Here is a 6,264-nt window from a genome sequence, read left to right as displayed (position 1 = left end):
CCCGCTGCACAAAGTTCACTGTTCACTCCAAATCAGGGGGTAACTTTTTCTCAAATTACTATGGCACTTTCTCAACCCACTATGACAGTTCCGACCCCTACGGTTCACACTGTTCCTTATGATGGCAATGAGATTTATCATGATCAAGGTGATAGCACAAATCAGCGTAATCTTGTGGGAGATCTCCAAGAGCAGTTTAACAAGATGCAGCTGGAAGTTAAAGCTATCCGTGGAAAAGATTTGTTTGGAAAGAATGCCCAGAAACTATGTTTGGTTCCCAGTGTACAAATACCTGCTAAATTCAAGGTCCCTGACTTTGAGAAGTACAAAGGTAGTTCTTGTCCACAAAGCCATCTTGTGATGTATGCTAGAAAGATGTCTACTTATGCAGATAATCATCAGTTGCTTATCCATTACTTTCAAGACAGTTTGACTGGTGCCGCACTGAAGTGGTACACAGGCTTGGATAGCACTAATATTCGAACATTCAATGACCTAGGTGAGGCCTTTTTCCGACAATACAAGTATAACTCGGATATGGCTCCAGACAGAGATCAGCTTCGATCCATGGCTCAGAAAGACCATGAAGCTTTCAAAGAGTATGCCCAACGATGGAGAGAAACTGCTGCTCAGATTAATCCACCGTTAAAAGAGAAAGAGATGACAAAGATCTTCTTGAATACTCTTGGTCCGTTTTATTATATGAACGCATGATTGCTAGTGCTCCAAGTGATTTCACCGAAATGGTAAACACGGGGATGCGTCTAGAAGAAGGGGTCCGAACCGGACGTCTAACTAAAGAAGGTGGATCTTCAAGCGGAACCAAAAAGTTCTGAAGTGGTTTCCCAAAGAAGAAAGAACAAAGTGTTGACATGGTATCCCAAGGGAGGCCAAGAGGAAATGTCAATCGTCAACGACAGGTAGCTGCTATCGTACCAGCCGTTGATACAGCACCGAATCTGGGATTTACCCCGCAGTTTCAACAACAACAGCCTCGACCACAGGCTCAACAGTTTAACAATAATCAGAATCGTGTGCAAAGAACTCCACAGTTCGATCCGATTCCAATGACCTACACAGAGTTGTACCCTGCTTTGATTGAAAGAGGTCTTGTTCAAACTAAAGCACCACCACCCGTACCTGAGAAACTCCCATGGTGGTACAAAGCTGAGGTCTCATGCCCTTATCATCAAGGAGCACCTGGCCATGATCTTGAGCATTGCATAGCCTTGAAATATGAAGTTCAGAGGTTGGTTAGATCTAATCTCCTCTCTTTCAGAAATTTGAATCCAAATGTGCAAGCAAATCCGCTGCCCAATCATGGAGGGCATGTTGTAAACATGGTGTATGGATGTCCTGGTCCATACCGAGTCTATAATATCAATTTCTCAAGAGCAGATTTGGTACAAATGCACGCTACTCTCTGTCGAGGGCCGAGTTTTCGCCAGCATCACTATGGTTCCTGTAGCATATGTTGTGTAGATCCTCACGAATGTTCGATTGTGAGAAGAGATCTCCAAGTGCTGTTGGATAATGGTACTATTCAGATCTACAGAAATAGGGATGAAAATGAAGTTAACATGATAGGATGTTATCCGCACGAGCTTTTAGTCTCAGATATCAACTCGGAAATGCCTACAGTTAACGTCATCGTTCCTCATTTCAACATGCCCGAGCGCATGGAAGTTACCTACAACAAGCCAAAGGTTCCTATTGCTCCTTTGATCATTTGTCTACCTGGACCTGTTCCTTATGACTCTGACAAGGCAGTTCCATACAACTATAATGCTACAATGATAAAGAATGGACAAGAAGTTCCTTTACCTACTCTTTCATCTGTCGTAAATATTGCTGATGTGAGTCGCGTAACGAGAAGTGGACGTGTGTATACTCCACTACCTCCGAAGCAGCCTGTTGCTCCTGCTACCGGACAAAATCCTGTCAATACACCAGTAGGGAATCCTGTGGAAACTCCTGTCAGTAATACAAATACTGATGTTGGTCAATCCAGTGGAACCAATGTCAATCCTGACTTTGACGAAATTTTGAAGCTTATCAAAAGAAGTGAATACAAGATTGTGGATCAGCTTATGCAGACTCCTTCAAAGGTCTCAATACTTTCATTGCTGTTGAATTCAGAAGCCCACAGGGAAGCCCTGATGAGAGTTTTGGATCAAGCTTTTGTAGATCATGATGTGACTGTTGACCACTTTGATGGGATAATAGCCAACATAACTGCTTGCAACAATTTAAGCTTCTGTGATGAAGAACTCCCCGAGGAGGGTAAAAATCACAATCTTGCTTTGCACATTTCTATGAACTGTCAGTCAGACTCTTTGTCCAATGTGTTGGTAGACACCGGATCTTCCTTGAATGTGATGCCAAAGACGACTCTTGCTCGCTTGTCTTACCAAGGAATGCCTATGAAGTTCAGTGGTGTAGTTGTCAAAGCATTTGATGGATCGCGAAAATCTGTTATCGGCGAAGTCAACCTTCCCATGACAATTGGTCCACATACATTTCAAATCACTTTCCAAGTCATGGACATTCAAGCTGCTTATAGCTGTCTGTTAGGACGACCATGGATCCATGAAGCAGGGGCAGTAACTTCTACGCTCCATCAAAAGTTAAAATTTGTAACAAATGGAAAATTGGTAACAATAAGTGGAGAACAAGCCTTAATGGTGAGTCATTTATCCAATTTCTCTTTCATTAGTGCTGATGATGTGGAAGGAACTCAGTTCCAAGGATTCTCTTTAGAAGATGAATCTTCCAAAAAGAAAGCATCGATCTCTTCTTACAAAGAGGCGGTAAAAGCAGTGAAAGATGGAACTACCACTGGCTGGGGGCAAGTTGTGATCCCGACCAAGAATGAAACCAGAGCAGGACTCGGATGTTCACCAATGTTCTCAAACTGCACCAAGAAGGATGAAACCCTTCGTCCGATCAAAGAAACATTCATTAGTGGAGGTTTCCTTAACCCAATTCCTCAAGAGGTTAATGTCCTTATCGAAGAATGCATCGAAGAAGGCCTCTCCGATACTGAAGAAGAATGGAAATGTTACCTCAATGACTCAGGATACATATCTCAGGAAGAACCATATCCTCCTTCAGAGAAAACAAGTGCTAAAGAAACTGAGCCTGTTCCTGCAGAAATTTGGGACACCTTGGGACAACCAAGTGGCAAATATGATTATATGGTGAAATATACTGCACCTGAAAGTTCAAAGATTGCGATTGAAGATATCCAACCAACTGGATGGGGAGATTCCTTTGAATATAATAGTCAACCAGAAGAGGCTTATCAGCCCTGTCAATTTTCTCAGCAGCCTGAAATTACTGACTTCAATGCATCTGCCAAGATTTATAATCCTGAAGATGGTTATTATCACATAAATGCCATTTTTGAAGATGAAGGGGAAGATGGTCCCGCAACTGACTCGGAAAGTGTCTCTGACAATGAGTCTCTTCATCCCGAAGACTGGGAAATACATCCTGAAAATTCTGAAGATTGTGACTCGTCTTATGCTCTTCAAGAAGTAGAAGAAGACCGTTTCAACTCTACAAAGAACAAGGTTGACAAACCAGGACCTTCAAATCCTGCTCGACCAGCGGTCAATACTGAAGATAATTCTGGGGAGAATTTTCCTGAATGCATAATACACAGAGGAGTTCGTTGCTACTGGAAAGCTGTCGACGTTCCGAATGTTGTTCGCCGCTCAAAGTAATCACCTCGCTGTTATTTTGACCTCCTGCCTGGCCCAAAGCAGAGAGATGTTTTATAGGGCTTTGCTTTTAAATGTTCCGCCCAAATAACTTTGTGTATAGGGCTTTGTTTTAAAAGTTTCCCTCTTTGTCCTGCCCAAGACAAATGAGTTTGTGTTTAGGGCTTTGTTTCAAAAATGAATCATAAATAAAGTGTCATTTTGAATTCCCTACACTATGTGTTTTATTTTTTGCTTTTTTCTGGAAATGGTAATCCTAAAAAACCAAAAAAAAAACTTTTCAAAAAAAATCTGCATACACTCTTGCATTCATAAATTTTCTGAAATAAATATAAATCACATGTGCAGATTTACTATTGATAAACCCATTGAATGCAATAACCCTATGCCCTCTCCCAACTTTGAGTTTCCTGTGTTCGAAGCCGAAGAAGAGGAGGAAGAGGAGATCCCGGACGAGATCTCTCGATTACTTAAGCACGAGGAAAGAGCCATTCTGCCTCACAAAGAGCCTTTAGAAAAGATCAACTTGGGTTCTGAAGAAGACAAAAAAGAAGTGACCATTGGATCGCTGCTTGATGCTGATATCAAGAGTAAGTTGACAGACCTTCTCAAAGAATATGTTGACGTGTTTGCCTGGTCCTACCAAGACATGCCTGGGTTGGATACCAATATTGTTCAGCATTACTTGCCATTGAAGCCAGAATATCCGCCAGTTAAGCAGAAATTGCGAAGGACTCACCCTGATATGGCTAACAAGATCAAAGTGGAAGTTCAAAAACAGCTCGACGCAGGTTTTCTTGTCACCTCAGAATATCCTCAATGGTTGGCCAACATAGTGCCAGTTCCGAAGAAAGATGGAAAAGTCAGGATGTGTGTTGATTACCGTGATTTGAACAAAGCCAGTCCAAAAGATGACTTTCCATTACCACATATTGACATGCTGGTTGATAACACCGCTAAGTTCAACGTCTTTTCCTTCATGGACGGGTTCTCTGGTTATAATCAGATTAAGATGGCTCCTGAAGACATGGAGAAGACATCTTTCATCACCCCATGGGGTACCTTTTACTACAAAGTGATGCCGTTTGGATTAAAGAATGCAGGCGCAACTTACCAAAGGGCAATGACTACTCTCTTTCATGACATGATGCATAAAGAAATTGAAGTTTATGTGGACGACATGATAGCCAAGTCCAGCACAGAAGAAGAACATATTGAATACCTTTTGAAGTTGTTTCAACGACTAAGGAAATATCAGCTTCGCTTGAATCCTGACAAATGTACTTTTGGGGTTAGATCTGGAAAACTCTTGGGTTTCATTGTCAGCCAAAGAGGTATTGAAGTAGATCCCGACAAAGTCAGAGCTATTCAAGAGATGCCTGCACCAAAAACTGAAAAGCAAGTAAGAGGATTTCTTGGACGATTGAACTATATCTCCAGATTCATCTCTCAAATGACTGCTACATGTGGGCCGATTTTCAAGCTTCTCCGCAAAGATCAAGGGGTTGTATGGACTGAAGATTGCCAGAAAGCGTTCGACAGTATCAAAGAGTACCTGTTAGAACCACCAATATTGATTCCTCCGGTTGAAGGAAGACCACTAATCATGTACCTTACCGTGTTGGAAGAATCCATGGGTTGTATGCTTTGGCAGCAAGATGAAACCGGTAAGAAGGAGCATGCCATCTATTACCTGAGTAAGAAATTCACAGATTGTGAGTCTCGTTACTCCATGCTCGAAAAAACATGTTGTGTTTTGGTTAATCTCCAAAATGGATCCGATCAAGTATGTCTTTGAAAAGCCTGCATTAACAGGAAGGATTGCCCGATGGCAAATGCTGTTATCTGAGTATGTCATTGAGTATCATGCTCAAAAAGCGGTCAAAGGAAGCATTCTCGCCGATCATTTGGCGCATCAACCAATTAATGAATATCAATCTCTCAAGTTTGACTTTCCTGACGAAGATGTCATGTACTTGAAGATGAAAGATCGTGATGAACCGTTACCTGAAGAAGGTCCTGATCCTGGATCAAGATGGGGCCTAATTTTTGATGGAGCAGTAAACGCTTTTGGCAATGGAATTGGGGCAATCATCATCACTCCCAAGGGTACTCATATCCCGTTTTCCGCCAGATTACTATTTGATTGCACCAACAACATCGCAGAATATGAAGCTTGTATCATGGGTCTCGAAGAAGCCATTGACTTAAGGATCAAGATCCTCGACATATATGGAGATTCAGCCCTCGTTATCAACCAAATCAAAGACAAGTGGGAAACTTACCACCCTGGTTTGATTCCTTACAGAGATTATGCAAGACGTCTGTTGACCTTCTTCAACAAAGTTGAATTGCATCATATACCTCGAGATCAGAATCGAATGGCAGATGCCTTGGCTACTCTATCTTCCATGTTCAAAGTCAATCATTGGAACGATATGCCTACAGTCAGAATTACGCGCCTTGAAAGGCCCACCTATGTGTTTGCAACTGAAGCAGTCATCGATGATAAACCGTGGTTTCACGACATCAAACACTT

Source organism: Vicia villosa, linkage group LG1, assembly GCF_029867415.1.
Source record: "Vicia villosa cultivar HV-30 ecotype Madison, WI linkage group LG1, Vvil1.0, whole genome shotgun sequence".
NCBI classification, from domain to species: domain Eukaryota; kingdom Viridiplantae; phylum Streptophyta; class Magnoliopsida; order Fabales; family Fabaceae; genus Vicia; species Vicia villosa.
The sequence above is the reverse complement of the archived record's forward strand: the minus strand, read 5'-3'. Positions refer to the sequence as shown.